Here is a 24,353-nt window from a genome sequence, read left to right as displayed (position 1 = left end):
ACATTAAATATGTGTGTGTGTGTGTGTGTGTGTGTGTGTGTGTGTAAATGCTGTGCAAAGTCTGCTTATTGTATTTTTGTAGTCCTACCTACCAAAATAATAACTCTTCCAAGATTTCAGAAATCTTTATAAACTTGACCTTTCCTGATTTCAAATAAGCTGGTGTAGGTGGTGCTTCCACACCCAAAGGTTCTATTTTAATTGGTCTCAAATTGGACTTGGACATTTTCAAAAGCCTCTAGGTGACTCTAATCCTTATCCAGCATTGAGAAAAAAAAATGCCTGTAGCCTTAGCTCAACTCTGTCTTTTGCTAGTACCATAAATAGCAGTGTTTTTAATGTAGCATTTAAAGATGTGATATTTGCTTTTATTAAACTGTTTGCTTGAATGTGATTGACACTTATGTCTGCCAGCTACTAAGGGCTCTACCTTCATTTCTGCTTAAGTCTCTAGGCTGCAACAGCAAGTAATAATAGAAATATATAATAGCAACATTTACTGAGGTACTGTTAGAATAGTAACTTTGTAATTATTCATTTAGTTCTTGATATGAAGTATCTGTTCTTATTATTTTGTTTATATTTTACATATAAAGAAACAGAGGCTCAGAGAAGTGAAAATAAATGCCTAAGATCACAGAGTTAGTAAAAGAGAAGGCCATGTTCCCTGAAAACCAGCAATTATATGGACACTTCCCTGTGTGACTTCATGAGCACTTAGTACAGTGTGAGAGCAATGGGAAGGTCTTAGAATGAACACTTTGCCCCCAACACACTTTAGCCTCACTCTGGCTTACTGGCTCTGTGACCTTATAGAAATATGCCTAACTCTTTGACCTTCAAAATACCTATTGATTTAAAGGGAGGTTTTAATGGTTTCAACTTCACAGAGAGTGAACCAAATCTGAGAATAGCTAAATTACTTGATTATGGGGGCTCAAGAGTAAAGTGGTGCAAAAGAATTAACACTTAAATGCCTTGATTTATAGATCCATCTCTATTTTAGCATATCATCTCTTATTGGAGAGCCAAATTTAAAGGGCTTTGAATAATACTCATGTAAGGAGTAATACTTCTCTAACCATGTGAGATATAACCCAGTACATGGAACACACCAGTTAGCTGTAAAGGGTCAGTCCACTTACTTAAGGTAGTAAATGGATTAACTAAAAGCCCAGTGGGAGTTCTCTATTGTTAATGCATAGTTTGAAAGCACAGGGTGTTTCTTCCTCCTTCATACTACACACATTACCAGAGCCACCAGGAAACCCTGCATTCTAGCCTCTGTGCTTTCTGACTCACCTACTTTCTGCACTGTAAGCACTTGGGGTCTTCATTATTTGTTGGAAAGTAATGAGCCACAGGCAGGTTCAAGGAAACTTAGAACAGGGGCATAAGGTTTATCTCTAAAGCTATCTACAGCTCCCTTCACCTATAGAGCATCATCATCTGTTGCCAAATAGTAATTTAATATAAAAGCAAAAACTAATTATCCTATTTTATTAAGCACAGGGCATTTCACTTGGATCTGAAAGAGCTGATTTGGCATTTTATACTCCAATTTGTTTTTATTGAAAGTAAATTGAAATTCTACTTTGTTGTATTATACAGAACTTCACTGGAGCAACCTGCTATTGATTTTCTATCCATGCTTTCTGTAGATACAATTCCAGATCTGAAAATTAAAATAATATTTACCTTCCAAAGAATTCATTTACCTATGTTTTTCTTTCTTTTTTTTTTTCCTTTCCTTCTTGTTCTACTGGGACTGGGGATTGAGCACAAGGTACTCTAACACTCAGCCACTCCTCTATCCCTTTTTATTTTATTTTGAGAAAGGATTTTGCTAAGTTGCTAAGGTTGGCCTTGAACTTGCCTGTATTCTTCTTCCGCCTCCTGGGATGCTGAGATTTTAGTTTTGTACCACCAGGCCTAGCTGAATTTGAATTCAAGCATCTATTGATACCTAATACAACTGGATCGTACCATCTATAGGTACTGTGACATGAAATAATTCAATTGTCACAGCATTCCATGAGATAGCATCATCACTCCTGTTTTCAGAGATGCAAACAGAGAAAGATAGGAAAGGTAAGTTGTGTAAGGTCACACAGTTAAAATTTTATCTTAACTCTTGGGCTACACTAATTGTCACATAGTTACCTTACCAAAAGATGAAATATAAACTGTTTATTTATCACTTGTATTTCAGAGGTTTAATCAATAGAATTCATATGGTTTTCACAGGCTATTTAAGATGTTAAAACCTTTGAGAACATCAAGTGAAGTAATTAACATGAGCATGTCACCTGTTAAGAATCCAATTGTCTTAGAATTGACCACTGAGGAAATTATGAATCCAGAATTCTAGTATCCTAGGCTGAGAAGCCATTTCTGTTTATATATTTTTAAAAGAATATACCATTGCCATGAGACACTGACTTAAATCCATAGAATTTTCTTTTTATATAAAATAAAGGACATAACACCTATCACTTACACCCACAAGGTGTGGAAGACCAGTTGAAATATTTTCAATGTGTGTTCTGTGGGGCTCTGTCTTCTCAGGAGGTGATTGGTGGTTGAAGATGATCCGTGTCCTGCCCACAATTTCTCTGCTCCAGCTAGCACAGAATTTCTCCCATGTCCTTTATATTTTGATGTTGGAAAACTTGGGGGAAAAGGTACTTCTAAAATAACTGCCAGGTGGTGGGACGCACCTGTAATCCCAGCGACTCAGGAGGCTGAGGCAGGAGGATCATAAGTTCAAAGCCAGCCTCAGCTAAAATGAGGAGCTAAGCAAGTCAGTGAGACCCCGTCTCTAAAATAGGGCTGGGGATGTGACTCATTGGTCAAGTGCCCTGAGTTCAATCCCTGGTACCAAAAATAAATAAATGAATAAATAAATTAAATAAATGAAAAATAGAATAAAACCCAGATGTTTCAAAAATCTGAATCATGTGCATAAAAACATTCTTCATGGTGTACAATAAAGGCTTTTAACAACTTTCAATTGTTATCATATGATTTCCTTCACAGGGAAGCTGGGAAATGATTGATAAAGCACTGCTGGCACATCAGTGAGACCAGGGTTCTGTTTCTATATAAAACAGAAACAAGGAGTAGATCTTACATATTATGTATTATAGAAGAAAGTATATGCAACTACTACATTATAAGGAATTGCTTATGGAGGTTAAGTCTCAAGTTCAGCAAATTGGAGACCCAGAATAGCCAATGTATGGTTACAGAAAGTTTGCAATATCAAGCCCCAAGAAGAAATGGTGTTTCAGGTCCACTCTGAAGGAGGAAAAAGAGTGATGTCCTAGCTCAAGGCGGTCAAGAAAAGAAGAGTGGTTTTTCCATTCAAATCTTCAACTGCTTGGATGAAGCTCATCCATCTTAGGGTGAGTGACCTGCTTAACTCAGTCTAACAATTAAAATGTTAATCTCATCCAGAAACATCCTCCCAGATACACCCAGAGTAAAGCTTAGTTCAGTGTTTGGGCATTAGCTGGATTAGTCAAACTGGCACACAAAATTAATCATGAAAACTAGTCCTTCTTCATGTGTCTGCCATACACTAACAGGGACCAGATAAATCACTTAAACTGTTTAACCATCAACAAAATGAACATAAGAAGCCCTCTCACACAGGGGTGTTTGGACAATTTATTTTGTTGTTGTCTGTGAAGTACCTTGTACAACATGAATTATATCTATCTTTAGTCTACATCCTTTCTAGAGTAGGAATGATTTTTGCCACCCTTACACATAAATGACTATAAATATAAAAGAAAGAATGGTACAGCCTGGTTAAGGCTACCATAAATATCTTGTTGAACCCTTCTCAGTACCAAAAGCATGATACTAATGTTCTCTTGCACACATGTTCAAGAGCATGTACACACAAAAAAAACACAACATTCACACACAAAGTTTACTATGAAAGTAAACATTACAATTCAGACTTCCCACAAAATATTGTTTTGATATAAATCTACTACGTTTCAGATTAAAACTCTTTAAAATGAGAATATTATATTAAATAACAACTACTTACCAACTATCTTGTCAATTTATTGCATTTATATACTCATTCATGCAGTTTTCTCCAAACTTGCATTTGATCAAAGGAAATGGCATTTGATATCTATTGCTATAGAAGTTACTATAGATCTTAGCTTTAAGTAATGCATATTGATAAACTCATAGTTACTGTGGGGGCAGGAGCCTGGAAGTGGATGGGGTGGAGTTTTTGATGGCTGCAGTCAAGGTGTGATAAGGCTGGGTTCTTACCTGAAGGCTTAAGGCTTACCTGGGGATTCATCCATTTCCAAGCTCACTTAGGCTGCTCGCAGAGCTGATCTCCTTATGTGCATAGGACGGAGGTACCGTGGTCATACTGCCTGTTCGTGGGTCACTGTCAGTTAATGGAGACCACCTGCAGTTCCATGTAACATGGTTCTCTCCAGAGGGAGCTCAAAATATGACATTTTACTTCTTCAGTACCATCAGAAGAGCAAGAGGCCTGGAGTAGGAGTCCACAGGCAATTGTCACATGAAGTAATCTTGTGGTGACAGCACGTACTCTTGCCTTTTTAACATATCATCATCAAGGGAGAAATACTACATAACCTTTGCCATAGCCTATGGGTAAGGAACAAGTCCAAGTTCTGCCCTCACTTACAGGAGGATTATTTGACCCATTCTGCTTTGAATACCAGAAAGCAAGTCTAACTTGAGGTCATGTTAGGGTCTGTGCCTGACAAAAAAAATGAAGCAGAGACAAGAGAAACTATTTTTAAAATGTGGGGTGAATTCCATTATTTTACCTCATGAGAAAAAAAAATGAAAGTAAGTTAGTTACATGCTAGAATTATTTATTTCTCTTTGTGGACAGTTTAAGAAGGTTCTGTTTCTCATGATGACACAAATATAATTTTAATTACTGCTTTAAAATACAAATGTATAAATATGTAAATACATATACAATCATATATACAAACACATGCACTTGCTTTTGGCAAAACTTAAAATGTTCAATAAACAATACAGAAAATTCTTAATGACACTCAATTCTGCCAATGCCTGAGTCCACTTGGGCACACATTCTGTGATTCAAGCGTGTAGTTCAAGCACAGAACGTTTATTTCATAAAGAATTCACCTTCTCCATAGGAAAAGAAAGCAATCTTTTTTTTCTGTCAAATAATCTGAGCACGACTTTTTAAAAATTTTAGCTCAAGCCAGGTGGTGGGGCAAGACTCTAATCCCAGTGGATGGCAAGTTTAAAGCTAGCTTCAACAATACCAAGGTGGTAAACAATTCAGTGAGAACTTGTCTCTAAATAAAATACAAAACAGGACTGGGGATTTGACTCAGTGGTCCCGTGCCCCTGAGTTCAATCCCAGGTATACCCCCCTACCAAAAAATAAATTCAGCCTTTTACAGATCTGCTGATATATAATTACGTAATAGGATACTCTTGTGGAGGAGGATGTTATTCATGAAATGATCACAGCAACGTGTCAGCTCAGGTAGGAAGCAGTGATATGTATACATTTTATATTTCTTTCTTTGTATTCCTCTTGATGGGTTTAATTTTTCTGTAATGAGCTTTTCATTCAAAATCATAAGAAAGTAATTATGTTTAAATAATTACGTCGTGAGATACAAGATGGTTAAAGGAAGGAGAAACGTGTTCACCATTCCTACAGTTGTAAAAGAAAGGAACACTGAGTACTGCTGACCAGTCTGCATGAGGACCATGAGGCAGGCATGTTAATATGGATTTGTAGCCATGCTGATGGGCCCAGGTCCAGCACAATATTTGAGGTTCCCTCCTTGCTAGGTCACTAATGTTCACGAATGATCGTAAACCATATAGTGACATATAATACAAATTCAGAGAGAGGGAAGGAATTCTCAAGTGAATATCACAGTCTAAAATGAAAATAATAGAATCAGACACTTAAAAAGTATATTTCTCAATCTCTTTCCCAAAAAACTCTTGTTCACAGTCACCACCTAGAGACCCTAAATCAGAGTGTGAGCAGGTAGTGACAATCCCCAGCACTAACATTTTTAGGACCCTATTTATTTTTTTATTTATTACTTCAGTTGGTTGCTATTGCCTGAATTGCTAAGTGGGACAATTCTCTGGGACATAAATTACAAGAAAATATGGTCCTTTTCGCAGGGGTTAGTACTGAAGACATTCTTTGAGATCTGCTCTGACCCAGGAGGGAGTTTGTAAGTAGATCTTTTCTGTTATTCTTGTGGCAAACATCTGGCTATGGTTTATCTTCTTCTCTTGGAGCAACTAGTCTCCTCTTACTACCAAAATAACCCTTGTTTGTGAGAATGCCTGTTGGCTAGAACACTGTGTTCTAACTAAATTTACTTCCTTTGATGACAGCTTCCTGATGGTTACCTTTCTTCCTGGGAAAAATATCTAAGAAAATGTTCTTCAGATGGGGTGGGGACACTATCTCTACTCTCACCCTGGCTCTAGGAGCAGATCACTAGACAGAGGCCTCTGGACTTCTCAGTTTGCCTTTCTCAGTATGCGACCTTCACTCTCAGTGCCACTGAGGAAAGGGCAATCGGGGCCTTATCCTGCCACACCTCTAGAATAACTCCTGGCCCAACCATGGGGGCTGGGAAGAGGAACAGATTCCCCAACATCTTGACTGTACTCATCCAGAGCTCAGCCTCTCTATCAGGAGCTAGTGGGAATGAGAAAAGCTAAAGCCCTGATTCTCTCTGAAAACTAGCATAGAGTCTTAGATGGTAACTGGGGGAAAAGGACAACCTATCCTCCTGTCCCATACTGGCAATAGTGGAGTTTCTGTCACCCTGAGCTGAGGGGCTCAGGGAATGGGTCATGGCTGAAGTACAAGTGGCATGCTGTTCTCTTGGGAAGTTAGTAGATTTTTCTGGAATAAAAGTTTCTTCCTCTGCTGATAAGTCTTTAGAAATTAAATATTTTGTTATTTTTGCTGTGCTGGTTTTATAATATTCTGTTCACAAATTTCTGTTGTCCTCTAGGGAAGAAGAACAGATCTCCTCACATGGCCATTTCCCTAGCCGACTCCTCTTTCTTTCATTACTGTTTGGAATACACAGAAATGGTACTAAAATTTTCAAGGTCATAGGAAAAGATCAATGACCTGAGAAAGGGAGACTACTGATTTTCTTTGAATAATTATATGTTACTCAAAGAGAAAAGTGAGTCTGGTGGTATTTTAAATCCAGGCTCTGCTTTGGCAGAGTTGAAGAGTCAGGCTCCATGCAGGTACAAGGCCGTGATTAATGTGATGGACCCTAAAACTCTTTGGAGATATGCATATTAAATTCTAATACTATTTTAAACGTGTAATGCTACATTTCAAAAGAATAACTGGAATGTTTTCATTAATCTAAAAGTGATGATTATTTTCCCCCTTCAAAGTTAATAATCTTGGGTCTTGAAACATGTAACCATGCCTGACCTTTTCTTCTCTCTCTAGAGTTTTATCCTCAGAATCTCATTTAATTCTATGACTTTGATAATAACGGTGTGGATCACTCTCCCATCCCAGACCCTGACCTTAGCCCTAAACTCTCTTTGAATCTTCATTTCTATAATATGTTCAAATATTAATTTTTATATCTATGAAGGAATTCTTTTTTTTTTATTGGTCGTTCATAACATTACATAGTTCTTAATACATCATATTACATGGTTTGATTCAAGTGGATTATGAACTCACGCTTTTACCCCGTATACAAATTGCTGTATCACATCAGTTACCCTTCCATTGATTGACATATTGCCTTTCTAGTGTCTGATGTATTCTGCTGTCTGTCCTATTGTCTACTATCCCCCCTCCCCTCCCCTCCCCTCCCCTCCCCTCCCCTTTTCTCTCTCTACCCCTTCTACTGTAAATCATGTCTTCCATTTGTATTCTCTTGACTTACCCCTCCTTACCTCTTATATGACATTTTGTATAACCCTGAGGATCGCCTTCCATTTCCATGCAATTTCCCTTCTATGAAGGAATTCTTTATGTGGAAATACAGAAATCTTCTTAAGAACAACTCACAATTTTGCCCCCCTCCCATATTGCTACTTAAAATATAGTCTAACTTCATTAATGCCTGATGAACTAACCAGATTAAAAATACCTGGTCATTACCTTTGATTTCCATTTTATTATGCCACCCAGAAAAAAAAAAAACGGTTATGTTTGACTTTGATTAGAAAGTCATGATTATTCCTTATATACAAACTTTCTCATTTCTCTTTTTTTCTCTACTTTGTCATGTCTATTGATATATATAGTGTGCAATGAAATATGAAAATGTTTTCTATTCGATTTCTGTATACTCCCTTTCCCAATGCTTTAGGAAAGCAGTGGCCAGAGCCCTAGAATCCCACCAACTGCACAGAGGCATTTAATTTTCCTTATTTCTTTTTTTTTAAACTTTTTTCATTTGTTTTAATTAGTTACACATGACAGTACAATGACCTTGACATATCATACATTTGAATCAGAGGCAATATAATTTCTCAGTTTTCTGAGTGTACAGGTTGCAGAATCACATTGGTCATGCAGTCACATATATACACACAGTAATAATAATAATGTCTATTTCATTCTACTATCCTTCATTTGCCCCCATCCCCTCCATTCCCCTCCTATCACTTCTCTCTACCCAATCTAAGGTGACACTATTCTTTTTTTTTCTCTTACATTGTCATACATGTATTTTGTATAACATTTGAGGGTCTCCTTCCCTCTTCCATGCAATTTCCCTTCTCCTTCCCTTTCCCTCCCACCTCTCTTCCCTATCTAGAAGTAATTATCTTCCCATGCTCTTCCTCCCACCCCATTTTGAGTACCCCCCCCTTATATCAGAGAAGACATTTGGCATTTTTAAAGGGTTTTATTAGCTTTTATTTAACACAGTCATTGAAAATATACTTTGTTTTTCACACTATGTTAATGACCAATAAACACAGAAATGGAGATTTCAGCTCCTGATAAGCAATATCCAAAATCTTCTTGGATATCATCTTCCTATTAATTCAACTACATTTCTAAAATTTATTTTTCTGTTTCCTCTTTTAAAATAAAGTTATTGTGTTCAGTGTTTCTCAACTGAAAATTATTGACATTACTTTTTTTCCTTTCAGTTTAATGATGATATTTAGTGTTAAAGTTTCTTGAGAGAGGAAAACAATGCTTGAATATAATTTAACAAGAAATTTATCTAAAATTTATGAATGGTAATTTTCACAGTGTATCAATAGATTCTTTTGGAAAATTCTAGATATTTAATCCTGGAAACAAATAAATAAATAGAGAAATATATTGATACACATTGCAATTTTATACAAAATGAGGAACCACTCACTGTAGGCAGTCCAAATTTTAACAAATAGGATTTGGATTAAATGGCTTATAGCTTACCTGTGTAAAAAAGTGACACCAGCACATTGAACTTTGAATAGCATTTGATGTTCATTTTATATTTTCTATGAAAATAACAGGTTTGCACAGATTATTGATATTTTATGTGTAAACATACCATTATATATAAGTGCATGCATGTTATATACATGTGTAAATGTGTTTTAATGTCTACAAACATTTTACATATATGTGAAATATAATCACATTGTCACTTATACAGTGAATCACTCCATGATATAGCCACAGGTGTTTATGTAAGCTCTATGCTTCCTATGCTTACTAATTTTTCTCATCTAACAAACAGTTATTCTTATTTAAAATTTTGGAATACCACTCAATTTTACCCTACTGACCTTGAGTGTATATTATATACTCCATAGGAAGAAACAAATTCTTGCAAGCCCACAGAATGAAAAATGGGCAAGATGAGGCCCAGAAGTAAATCCTGCTTGATTTTAAAAATTATGGTATAATTCCATTTGCATGCTGGATTTGAATAATAAACTAATGTTGCTACCAGATTAGCCAAGAGTAACAATGGTGTCATTGTCAAGGATGGTAAAGATTAATGTGTTGGAGTAGATCTCATCAACCAGAATCTTGCACATAATTTTCAGTTACACCTCAGTAGCAATTGGCTCATGCAATTTGCAGAATCCAGACACACTTAAAGAATGGGCTTGATCTAGAACATCATTCTCAGGCAGATCTTTCTTTCTTTTTCTTTTTCTTTTTTTTTCTTGTCATTGTTGTTGGTATTTTTATTAGTGCTTTATAGTTAAACTTAATGTTGGGGTTCATTTTGACATAATCAGTCAATCATGAATAATACTAATGTTTGCCAAATTCACGCACCTTATCTGGGTTTCAAGTTTCTCTCAGATCTCAGAAATAACATGTGCTGCAAAAGTCATTTCTGCTTTATGCTCTACTGTTGCTTTTCCCCAATGACGAGTACAAAACCTAAGCAGAACTTCTCAATCTAAGAATTAGGGACATTCTGGGCCAGGTAATTCTTTGCTTGGGGGATAAGTGAAAGCAACCTGTGCATTGTAGAAGCTTATTAGCATCTTTGACCTCTACCCATGAAAAACCCATAGTACTGCCCCATAATTGTTTAAAAACATTCAAATGTTGCCAAAATCCTCAGTTGGAAATAATCCTCAATTGAGAACTACTGGCACAAAATGAAAGCTAAGATGCACTAAAATATTAAACAAAAGAAATGCACATGTGAATGAGTGAAAAAGTACAAATCTGTTTCTGTTGTTTTTTTTTAATTCTTTCTAAATAAGACTAAGGTTTTTCGTAATTTTGTCATGCAATAACTTTATATCTAGACAGTATATTTTCCCCAAGGCACTGGTCCAATCTTATTATGACTCATAGTACATTTTAGTTATCTTCTGTAAAGTTGTAAGATGAAGTTTCCTCTAGTTTTTGATTCCTGTTATGAGCTGAATTCCACAAGTATAGCTCTTAAAAGTACTTGATTAGTTTTGACTGGTAAGCAATGCTACTCTGACAGTGGTGTTCCCGCATGTAGATATGAAATTCCTTTTGTGTATGGCTTTTCCATTTTCCAATGCACAGGAAACTCACTGTCATTTTTAAGTGTCTTTTAGTTTGGTTTCTTCCATCTTTTGAAATCCCAGGATCACTTTTGATGCATCAATAAATTACACATGCAAAGCTGTTTCATGCATGTGGATCATGTTAACTGTGTGGTATTCAAAGGCATTTCATTCCTGCCAACATAATTTCATTATTTCTGTGGGAATGTCACAGTTTAAGTGGGAACACAGTAAAAGTTAAGGACAAATGGGCATAAAATTTACTCTTCTTGGTAGGGGCAAATCAGCTTTTATTTTCTTGTCTGAGAACAGTCATTCTTAAGTTCTGTAGTTAGTCTTTGGCAGCTGTCCTTTGGCCTCACCACTTTGTGTTGCTTTTATTAGACCAGAATGGAACTCTAGTTATGAATTCTTTTGAAAATGTGGTCTGAGAAACAGATCGATCCATGAGTCCCTTAATTATTACCATCGACTTCTTTGGTTTCATTTCTTCTTTTTCTCCTTCTCCTTCTCCTTCATAATCATCCCTTGTATAGCTGTTGTTATTTTTATTTTCATTATTATTACAGATTTCTGCAGCAGGTACTACTCAGTAAAGGTCTCTTTAAAGTGTTCTCTATCTGACAGAGTAGGGAAGATTTTAGAGTCAGTTTGTCTTAGTGAAAAACCAAACAAGGAGAACAGGGAAATGGAGAAGGAGAGGGAAAAGGGGTTCACTTGGGACTGAAATAGAATAAATCAAATTCCATGAATGTATGGTTTTGCCAAAATAAAACCAACTGCATTGTATAACTACCACATGATAATAAGAAAAAAAGCAAAGCCAACAACATTTTGCTTTTTGGTTAAAACTTCTTTCTAGTGTGCCTCAGTTATTCTGTGGGTCAGATAGAGATAAAAATACTTGCTTCATACTTTTATGTAGAGACAACTATAAATATATACATGAAATGCTTGAATGTATTCATACACAATAATCTTTCAACAAAAAATGTCACTGTTAATGTCATCAAATATAATTTTCACAAGGGTACTACAATGTAAATATTATCTTCATCTTACAGGCATAGATATGGAAACTCAAAAACTGTAGTATTTTTCTCTCAAAGGTCTACTAGCAATCCTTTCTGGCACCAAAGTCCATGCTGATAATAACCATTTTCTTATTGGTTCTACCTGCCCCGCAGACTCCATCAATTCCTTCCTCCTCAAGATCCTATGCATGTTTCCACTGAGCTGCACCTTTACATGGAGATGAAGTCGCCAAGTTATTCACCGCTCCATGGTCTGACAGTATCTCAGCACTATCACGTCTTCAGTTTGGTATCTCTTAATACAATCCCAGTTCTCTACAAACTCAATTATATATAGATGAGTTCTGGGCTATGTGTTTTATTTATGGAGGAGAATTTAAAATGACTATTTTTACTATTTTCCTTCCATAACTGGGGGACTATGGAGTGACTTGTTAGAATAATCAAAAAGGTGTGAGGAAGATGTCAGGAACTCTAGGTTCCAAACTGAGTTGTGTTAGCAACTGACTGGGTGACCATGGACAAGCCAATTAACTTCTCTGGACCTCAACCTTCTCATGCATGAGAAGATGGGACTGGATTAGTGAGAGATGTTTCAAATCCTTGGAGAAAATAGGCAATGTGCTTATAGAAAACCTCCCTTTAGCTCATGTGTGGAGGTGGCTCGTCAGAACCTAATTGGGGAAGATGCTCAATTTTGTGCTGTGCCTGAATCAATTGCACCAGAAGGAAGAGGGCATGTAAACAGGGCCTACTGTGCTTATTTTCCTAACAAAACATCCCAAAGTGTGAGAATTCAGAGACCTGAGCTCCGCTGGCAATCAATAAAACATGAATGTATCTTTCTGAATGCATTTTTCTCATCCCCTTCAGGTCCCCTGTAATGAGGAGATAATGAGCTATAGACAGAGCCAGGGTTGCCTGGGAGCTCCTTCTAACATCCACTTTGTTAGAGGAACTTTTGCAGCTGAAAGGCAAAATATTTTCAAGGGATATTTTACCAACTGTGGCACACCCTGAGCTTAATGTCATGGTATTTTCTTAAGAATATAAGGGTACCTACAGGGGCCCATCGAATGGGTGTTACTCAGTGACTGCTGGGGAAAATAAGTTTTGTCTTTGCTTCGTTGATTGTTTATTTTTTTTTAATCAAACTGTGAGAAATATTGATGAGAGAACCAGAGGTCTCAAACATCCAAACAAAGTCCCCGCAGTCACTCTTATAGCTCAGGTATATTCCTGACATTATTTAGTTTTCATGCTTCTTTGATGGGCTTTTGTGACACCGTCTGTTTTCCACTCTCCTTAGTATTTCCAGTTTACCACTGGTTCTCGGCATGTTTTGTGCTCACAGTGTATTTGTGAGATACCCACAGCTCCCTGCCCGTCCTCAAACAAACCCTTAAGTCTAGGGTGGTAAAAACATTTCATCTGTCTTCTCAATATTAATCAAGTCTGGCTGTCTGGAAAAATTGTTCACGTAAAGAATGCCAATACAGCCAGCGAGCCCCGGGAGGAAATGGGACTATATTTGGTTCGTGATAATTTCCACTGTTCAGAGAGGAAGACCCGTTGTGTTCAATACTTGTTATTGCTCTCGTTGAAAGAATTTTCATGAGGGCAACAGAGAAAGAAATGGCAGTGACTCGCATGGAATGTCAAAATAATGCATATGGGGAAGAATCAAAAGTTGTAGACGTTAAATAACACATTTGTTATGGTCTCCTGCAGAATGAGATGGATCCCCAACCCAATTTTAGTCGGGTCGTCAAAATGTGTGATTTCACACATGTATCAGCATGTGCATGCATGCATACACACATGCATATGCACATAGGGACCCAGGCACATACCAAGGGAGTGTGCGAAGGCTTTTTACTTATGTAATGAAGATCTCTGGGAAGAACAAGACAAGATCTCTTAACAATATCTAAAAATGGCCTTAGACAAGAAGGAAAAAGATTGACCTGAGGATCCATTGTTGTATGGGGAACACAGAGAAGGGTTCTGGAGGTGCAGTAGGGACTTGCTTGGTTAGAATTTACCCTGGGACCAGAGGAGGAAGTATTCACGATAACTTTGAAACATATCCAGATGTGGAGCCCAGGGGAAGAGGTGGAGGTGAGTCCAAAAGCTACCTGCTGTTGTCAAACTTCAAAAAATGAAATCAGTTTTCCTTACAACATTCCTACCTTTTGCCATGCAATTCAAACAAACAAACAACAACAACAACAACAAAAAAAATGGGTTAAGAGTTCAGATGGCATGAGTTCAAATCTTGGCTTAAGCACTTATAGATGCTTGTGTCCTAATGAAAGAACTGCATTGGGAGTTAATTTTTTTTTCTGTTATACTAAGACAATGTTAGGATCCAAGATGGCAGGTGTGTAATGAAGATATTGTGCACAAGGTGTCAGTCTTGGAAGACTAGGAAGTGATTAGCATCATTTTTGCTTCACAATTGAACTTTCTACCACTACTGGTTTTACTTGATATTTCCACATTGATAATGTTCAAGATCTGCCTCTCTTCTCTGTATTTGTCCCTCCACCTGAAGTGAGAGCTGTGTAGAGATCTGTGTGAGGCATTCTTGTCGCTGGTGATGGTGTTGACCACTTTCAGGGACCCTGACTTTCTTTTATGGCATATTCCTTCATAGAAAGAGAAAAAGTCTGACATCCTTTCTTATTAAAGGAACTTCTCTGGTTGCCCACTGTTTTTCACTTCTTAGATCTGAACAAAACATATTCCATTTTCTCACAGAGGAATCAATGACTCAAATTTCATGATATTTTAGCAGATGGAGGAATTTGATATCCCAACTGCAAATCCTAGAAGAATCTTGCCTGAAAATAAGTACTTTCTTACTTACTGTCAACACTCAAATCTTGGTTCGGATGTATTTTATCATTTAGCCTCACCCATTTTATTTTTAATTGTATGTAACAATTTTATTTTTTTCCTAAATATGTTCTCCTGGTCACAAAGTGGGAACCTTTTAGTGGACTTTTTTCTACTTAGAGTTCCTAATGCATTTTATCCATACCCAACTCAAGGTAAAAGTTTATTTCATAGAGTTCTACATGTGCATGTCTGTATATCTGATCAACCAATTTTCCAAGACATTAGTATTCACTGCTTACCTGTTGAACAGGTAGCTTTTTAGCCCTTCTCTTGGACTTTCTGCCTCACTGAGTTTGGGGATGAGGCTTGGGAGTAGTAATTTAACAAATATTTAAGGCTATTCAAGAAACACTGATTTATTTTCCTCATAGATTTGAAAGTACATGAGATTTATGTTTTCTTCACCACTAGGGTAACTAGAGTTTTTTTAGAGAGTAGAAACTCTAGGTTGAGTTTGTGTATTCTTATTCTCATTAGGACAATCTGGAGTAAATAAATAAATAAATAAATAACAACTACCACAATAATAGCCATAATTTCTTTAATGTTAACTTTGCATTCCATTCTTTATGCACATTATTAAATTCACAATAATGCTTTAATTCATAATATATGATTGCAAGGTTAGAGAAATGGAAACTGAGGCTTGGGGTATGGGTGGTAAGTGCTTCTGCTCATCTAGTTTAAAAGCAACCAAATTCATCTTTATATCCAGGCTGTCTGACTGCCAAAGCCCTGTATCTTGTGAAGTGGATTGGACATATTTCTCCAGCCACTGCCACTTGTCCTAGTTAACATTCTCCTTGAACGACCTACAAGGCCCTTAACTTCTCACTGGCTTAAGTGTCTCTGATGCTCCCAGTTTAAAAATTGCAATACACACATAAATAATTCAAGCAAACAACTTGATATAGTAGAGTGCATTAGGGCTAAAATAACCCTCCCCTTTTCGACTAGTTTAGAAAACCATCATCATTTTCTAGAAATACTCTCTGGGCTTCATGTGGTGCATGGTACATTGAATTTGTTAGCATTTTGCCAGCTCTGCCATTCAAAATAAAACAAAAATCACTCTGGAATCACTGCACAATCAGCGTAAATGCGGACTTAATTGGCTTTTCCTCACAAATAACCTTCTTCATGCCAGCTTTCCTGTCATGGATGGAGAAGAGTTTATCTTTGTCACCAATATACATCATTATGTCTATTAACAACATTTGCAGTCAAAAGCTAAGAGGTGTTCACTGATAGGCTAACACCTGTGTGAGTAGTTGTTAACCTAAAGGTTCTCATCTCACCAGAGGTTTATCCTATAAGGCTAGAAAGATGGAGAGATCAATGTGTGCTATTTCCAACAGCAACTCTTATCACCCCCCTCCAACCTGTTTACATCCCCCATTAACACAAGTCATCTGTACAGATTTCAAACCTCCAAGGGTCTTCCCCACCACCAGCCTTTGCTCACACTATTGTCTGCTTCACGATATTCCTGCTATATCCATGTGGCTGACTTTCCATTCTTTATACACCAATAAATGTCACCCATTTCAAAAGATTATTATTAGAATTCTCTCTGGAGTGATCCACATTCTTTGTCATCTGTGCCTCTCATTCAATGTGTTTCTAGCAAGGGGTAGCAAACTTTTTTCTACAAAAAGCAAGATAGAAATATTTGAGGGCTTATGGCCTTAAGGTCTCTGTCAATGCCCATTCAAATTTACGATGGTTGTTAAAAGCAACCATAGGTTAGATTTGAACAAAGAATATGGTTGTATGATAGCACTTTATTTACAAATGCAGAAGGCAGGTGGGCTTCAGGAAGTAGATGTAGACTATTTACCCCCTGCTTCTAATTCCAAATCATAGCTGGAATATTTCTGCTATTCTATCCATGTTTATTGTCAACATACTCTGTCAGATAAAGTTTCATGAGGACAGGAGTCAGTGTATTTGTTCTTTGTTGCATTACCATTGAATAGGATCGATATTCAGTCTATTTGTTGAAAGCAATATGTTTATTGGTTCAAAGTTTAGTTTAATTATTGAGCTTTAATGATTTGGATACCCCACAGGATAAAGGTGTCAGTCCTCATCCTGACACACAAGGCCACAAACTCCTAAACAGATGGAATCTATAGTATTAACACTCACTACCTGTATTGCAAAGACAGGACTCGAGTTGCAATTCAATCAAACATTCACTCATTCATAATAAATAATATGCCAGACACTGTGCTTATGTTTTAGTCCGATTTTATGCTGCTGTGGCCAAAACACCTGACTAGAGCAATGTTTATTTGAGTTCCTGGTTTCAGGCTCAGTCCATGGTCACCCGACTCCATATCTCTGGGCCTGAGACAAGGGAGAACATCTTGGTAGAAGGGTGTGGAAGAGGAAAACAGCTCAGGTGGTGGCAGTCAGGAAGCAGAGGGAAAGCGATGAAAGCTATATTCACTGGGGGTAAAATGTTCACCCCAACGTCCTGTTGCCAGCGATCTTCTTCTTCCAGTCCTATGCTTCCTGCCTATAGTTACTATCCAATTAAGCCATATCAATGGTTTAATCCACTGTTCAGGCCAAATCTTATCATCTAATCATTCCATCTCTAAAAATGTTTGAATTGTTTCACAAATGAGCTTTTAAAGGACTCATAAAATTGCTTAATATAAATTTTCATAGGTGTCCTATCTATAGGACAATGGGACATAATGGATATTATGTTTTAGATGTGGTGCCCCCCCCCCAAAAGCTTACATGTGAGACAATTCAAGAAGGTTTGGAGGGAAAAAGATCAGGTTATAGCCTTTAACTAATCAGGGGATTAATCTCTGAAGGAATTAGCTAAGTGGTAACTAGAGACAGGTGGGGTGTGGTGGGAGGAAGTGGTTCATTGGGGGTGTGGCTATGGGTATATATTTTGTACCTGGAGAATGGAGTCGCTCTCTCTCTCTTCTTCCTGATCATCATGTGAGCAGCTTCCCTCTGCCACACTCTTCCACCATGAGCCTGAAGAATGAAGGTGGCCTTCTGTGGACTATCTGAAACCATAAGCCCTCAAATCAACTTCTTTTTCCCTGAAATTGTTATGGTCAGATCTTTTAGTCACAGCAGCAATAAATCTGACTAAAACAATGAGTTAAAATCTGATGTTGTCTCAAGATATGTGGGATTTCACTTCTTCATGTTTTTTATGCTGTTCAGCATGGTTTCTTTAACCTATAGGCCTCCAGGACTACGAGTTTTAGCAAATAATAATTTCCCACAAGTGCATCCCAATTTGAGTAGTCACTTGAAAGCCTCTCTCCATTCCTGTGTTCCTCTAACCCTCCTTCAGGATCTTAACATACCACCTGTCTCATGGAACCATGGTCACTTCTCTAGGGACCTGAGTCCTTCACTCCATAGTGATTTCAGGTGAGCCCCAAAGCAACTCTAACATTCTTCTTTACACCACCAGGGTCAAGCAAAATGCCTGAAACACAGAAGCACCAAATAAATATTTGATGGGTGGCTCAGCTCTAATATCTACACAGTAACCAATGAAGCACTAAGCAATTATGGGCTGAATTCAGAAGAATTTGATGAGAATATTGAAAAAAAAAATTCTGGCTTTGGATTAAAATCCAATATGTTTTTCTGACATTCAAGTGACTGAGAGTTAAAATACCAATATTTTAATTAAATTTAGGTTTTATTATTAGCTTCTACTTTATATAAGATTTGAGATGTTATTCAAAATTCAAGGTTCTTACTAGAATCATGAGTAAAATTTTAAGAAGGGGAAAAATTGTATTGTGACACCTCCAGTGAATTAATGAAAATGACCTGGTACCATGTTCTCTAGTACAGAAATGGGTTGATGTTGTTTTTATTTCAAATATTAAAGTCTTTCTGCATAGAATAAAAAATTACACTGATTCTTTTGATGTATCTAAAGATACAAGTTCTAAACATGGAAACCATCAAACTTTCCAAATGATCCTTTAGAAAAGCATAAAATAATGTTTTTACAGAATGGCTTCAAAATAATCTGCATCGAAAAGCTGTCAGTTCTGTACAAAATAAGAACTCTGGACCTATGCAAATAATTTCAGCTTCAGAATATGAAATACTTCTGCAAACAAAATGTTAGCATTTCAGGAAAAGCACAGGTTTCCTTTTAAAGGAAGTGATAGAAGGCTTGTAAATACGCAGGAAGCCTTCTGAAATGGTGAATTTTTTCATGCATCCTCACTAAATTTGTAGAAAAGCATCTAGAAAGAGAAGTGTTCTAAAGCAAGTGGCAGGGTTGAAATTTCACTAACTTTCCTTTATCTATTTTCACTTCTCCCAGAACATATGTTTCACCATAGTTTTATTAGCAAGTCAAGAATACACCACTGTCCAAAATCTGTGGTGTGATTAGCGTTATTGAGTGGCAGGTTTTGTGTTACTCATGTTTATTTTATGTCTTTCCAAACCATCTGCTTCCTTGTGCTATGTCTTATTCAGATAATGAAAAACAGTGACTGTAAAGGTATACATTGTCACTACAGTCCTAATGGTCCCTGACATTTAGGGTTTATTTTTACTTTTCTGAGTGCCATAGGCAAAACTGAATGGCACGGTCACTGCTTAGGAAATAAAACCTAGAAATAATTTGCACATTCATTTGATTCAAATTTATTCAGTATCATGTTGGCTCCAGATATTAGATAAGAAATGTGATTCCTAAGATAAAACACTATCTCTTCCCAAAACAATCTAGTGGAAAAGATAGATATGAAAAAAAAATGTAACCTGATAAAAGATAAAGTAGGATTGGAAAAAGTGTATGATGGCATCAGGAAGTGAACGTGAAAGCATTCATTCCAAGAATGCAATGGAGTCTTGAATTAAATCTTAACAGCATTAATTTACAAGAGGTAGAAAAGCTGCCAGAGATTATTTCAACCGAAGCACCTATATTAACCATGGTATCCATAGAAATGTGAGAGAAATTGCTTTTGAGAAATTTTAATTACTTGGGTTTGGCTGGAATACAAGGTATGCATAAAAAAACAGGAGAGAATGAGACGTTGCAATTTGGTAACCATAGCTAACACATGTTGAGTTCTTAGTACATGTTATGTACAGATGCTCTTCAACTTACCATGGGGTTGTGAGCCAATAAACCCATTGAAAGTGGAAAATATTCAAAGTTGAAAATGTATCCAATAATCTTTAACATGTCAGACATCATAGCTTAGCAAGATGACACACAGTAATGTATTAGCTGCTCTACCCTCTGGATCACATTGTTGACTGAGAGGTGCTAGGATCTGTGGCTCACTGATATTGTCCAGCATGGGAAGTGAGTATGATATTGCCTGCCAGTAGCACAGAAAAGATTGAAATTCAAAATTCAAATCATAGCTCCTCCTGAATTTGTTTTGCTTTTGCACTGATGTTGGTTTTGCACCATTATTAAGTAAAAAAAAAATCATAAGTTGAACCATCTTAAGTCAGAGATCTTCTGTACTATACATCCATTCCCTCATTTTTACTATTTATTTTTCTCATTTTACAGATAAGAAGGCTGAGTTCCCAAAAGTTTAGTAGGCATGTTGATTCAGCAGGTTAACACAGAGAACACTTGAATGTTTTGGATGATTCTAGAGGGTTGAATAAAGGAACTATTTATAAAACTATGGACATGGTTTATATCAGTGATTCTCAAACAGTGGTCCCTTGGATCAGCGCTTTAATGGCTTAAATATGAGATGTCCCCCAAAAGTTCACCTGTGAGACAATACAAGAGTTTTTAGAGGTGAAATAATTGAGTTCTGAGAGTCTTAGCCTAATCAGTGCCTTAATCCCCTGTTAGGAACTTATTGGTGGTAACTGTAGGTAGGCAGACTGTGGCTGCTGGGGTGAGTTAGGATGGGTGTCTTTGTCCATGATGAGGAGAGCTGCCTCTTTCTCTGCCTCTTGGTGGCCACTTTAGGAGCTGCTCTCCTCTTCCACCATGATGCTCTGCCTCAATTCCAGCCCAGAGCAATGAAGCTTGTCTTCTGTGGACTGAGACCTCTGAAACCATGAGTCCCACATGAACTTTACATCCTCTAAAATTGTTCTTGTTCTGTCTTTTGGTCACAGCAATGAAAAAGCAGGCTAAAACAATGGCTATAAGCATCACTCAAGAATTTGTTAGAAGTACAAACTCTTGAGTAGTATCCTAGAATTACCAAATCACTGGGCAAGGGGCCAGTAACTTATTTTCTAATAATCCCTCCAAGTGATCCTGAGGCACTCTGAAATTTGGGAACCACAGGTTTAGGGAAATGACAGTAGCAAATGGTGCAGAGCCACTGGGGACAATTCTGTTACCTACAGGCCAGAAGGAATAGAAAACAGTTATCAAAATCCAGTTAAAGACAACCAGCAGTTTCTATCAGACAGCAGTTTTGGCCTTTAGCAGACAGGCACTATTCACCCTTGGTAACTGGCAGGAAGGGAACACTCTCTTACTTCCCTGTGGAATTCCTACCAGTGGTGTTAGTGGCCAGATCTATGAGGGTTTGGTTCTTGGTTTGGGGTTTGTTTGTGTTTATTTTTGTTTGTTTCTTGGGTACTGGAGATTGAATCTGGAGATGCTTTACACTGAGCTACATCCCCAGCACTTTTTAAATTATTATTTTTTAAAATGTTGAGACGGTGTCTTGACAAGTTGCTTAGGGCCTTGCTAAGTTGCAAACTTGTTATGAAACTTGGGATCCTCCTGCCTCAGCCTCCTGAGTTGCTGCAATTTCAAGTGTGTGTCACCATGCTCAGCTTAGTGACTGAATCTGAGTGACATCAGAAGGGACAAGAACTAATTGCTGGAGTGCATACATAACAGTCTTCTTGGCACAGAGCAGGTAAAGGATGATTTGTAGACCTAGAGGTTAAAGAAAAGATCTTACCATGCATTCTCATGGTGATGTACAGAAAAGGGTGAAAGCAATTTTTCAATCAGTTAATATGATTTGGGGGCTGTATTCTCAACCATTATGACCGGCAAGCTCTAGATAAGAGAAAATAGGGATAAGAGTGTGATTTTTTAAGCCAGGTTAAGTATCTGGAAATGTCCCCAATAAGAAATATGGAGGGTTTTAGGTTAGAATGATTGCATGATATTTTTAGTTATTTTTATTTCATTTTAGTTTGAGAAATATCATAATCATAAGTGGGGTGGAGGATGGAGAAGGATAGAAATGGATGATATTCAACAATATACTTGAGAATTTTGTGCAAAACCAAATGAGATAATAACCCAGGCTCTAGGAGTTAAGATGGCAAAGGTGTCTAATTCATTAAAATATATAAGGCCATTTGTTAAAATCTAAAGGTAAATGAGATATGGACAGAGGAAGGAGTTTAAGATGCTTCCCAGATTTGTTTCCCAGGTATCAGACCAATAAATGATAATTCTCATTATCATTTTTTGTTGTTGGTTCCTTATTTGTTTTTATGTTTATTTTGGTGCTACTTTTGTTAAGAGCAGTGAGGCCATATAGTATAGGCTGTTAGATATGAAAGTTTAGAATCTAAATGATAAAATAAAACAAAATATATGAATTGAGTTATTTAAAAAGAGATATTATTAAAAGGTAACCTAGGATGTGTGTATAAAATGAAGTGCCAAAAACCAACTAAAGGGGAAAAAAATCAAGCAAAATGTCAAAGGGGAAGAACACACCCTGAAAAATACAGAGAAAGAAGAGTAATAATGGTAATAAAAGCAGCAATGAAGTATTATTAATACAAGGTAACACAAGGCATATTTAGTCCAGCCTGTGCTGAGAATCGGCAAGCTCTACTCTGCTTTAGTTGTACAAAAAGAAATCTATGTAGTAGACAGTAATATTAAACTCATTTAGCAGATGAGGAAAATCCGGAGGCTTACAGAATATAAGGATAATATCTATGATCATAATGATAACATGCCAAAATGAAAATTAAAAATCAGGCCTCTCTTTGCCAAATCTATCAAAACCTCTATTTTTAGAAATGAACAAGAATAGAAATATATATATATATATATATATTTTAAAAAGCATATCATGTAAACCTCTATTGATAAGAGTTTCAACGAAGTGGACCTATCAGGAAGGTTTACCAGTATTGATATATCTGATGTGAATAATACCATGTAGGACCCCATGTATTGAGGATAGAGTCAAAAGGATTTCAGGAGAATAACAAGAGACACAAGTTAAAAGGAGGGTGATTGGTATTGAAGGAAGCAGAGCTTCAAGGTTTCGATCATGTCTTAAAGAACTAGGCAATAAACAAAAGAAGGAGATGAGGTAGAAGGCATTGAGATTCAGAGTTAAGGAAAATAGTCGATTTGTGAATTTTTTGTTACTAAAATGGAAGTGGCAAATGAATATTAGTTTTAGAGAAAGAAAAAAAATATGAGAAAGTGAAAGAGGGATTACATACAGCAAAATGAGATTAACTGACATGAAATATGATAAAGAAAATGGGAGATTAATGGTTGGTTGGATAAATTTACTTTGCATCCAGGACAAATCATTTTCTAGGGAAGAGAGTATATTGCCAAGGATAAGAATATATTCCCTCATCCTTCCCCCACCTCCTACCAGCCTCTAGATTTTTCCAAGGTCACTGAACCATCCCTGATATGGAAAAATTTTGAAAAATCAGTAAAATGGTGAAATCTCATGATCCTAAGGAGAATTACTCCAGAGGTAGAACTTCAGTTATGGCAGGAGACATCTCTGTTTGAGAAGGAATTTTTTTTATTATATAATTAAGCAAGATATTTTTCAGAGTGTGTTCTTTCCCTTTGACATTTCCCACCAAAATTTAACTGGAGAGAGAATAAGATAAAACTCTACAGTAAAAATAAATAAATAAATAAATAAATAAATAAATAAATAAATAAATAGCATGTTGGCCACAGAGACTAGAAGAGAATCCCAGTCCTAGAGATGGCATATACCTGCCAGAGATGAGTCTTCACATTTAAAATATTTTCACCATTCCACCATTTATTGCTGGAGAGAGACGTTCAGATGTTTCCAAATGGATGCCTTACCCAAGGGTTGGGTACAAAACCAGCCAGAGAAACTGGGCTTAGAAATGAAAATGTGACATCAGGTCTTCAAATCAAACTTATTAGAAAAAGAAAACGCCATGCAGACCATTCTCTATGAAGTCCACGCTCCCTGCTATTCAATGTGGAATTCAACATTTTGAACACCGAGAGGTTTGACTCCTTAATATACAATGGAGCTGTATATTTATTTTAGTTGGATTTTATTCTTGAGCTGTAAATATGTTTACTAATTTGAAATGGGTTAACTTGAATTCATATAAAACAATAGTAATGCTTTTAAACAGAGACATTGT

This window comes from Urocitellus parryii, chromosome 15 (assembly GCF_045843805.1).
Source record: "Urocitellus parryii isolate mUroPar1 chromosome 15, mUroPar1.hap1, whole genome shotgun sequence".
NCBI lineage: Eukaryota > Metazoa > Chordata > Mammalia > Rodentia > Sciuridae > Urocitellus > Urocitellus parryii.
This window is presented reverse-complemented; position numbering follows the sequence as displayed.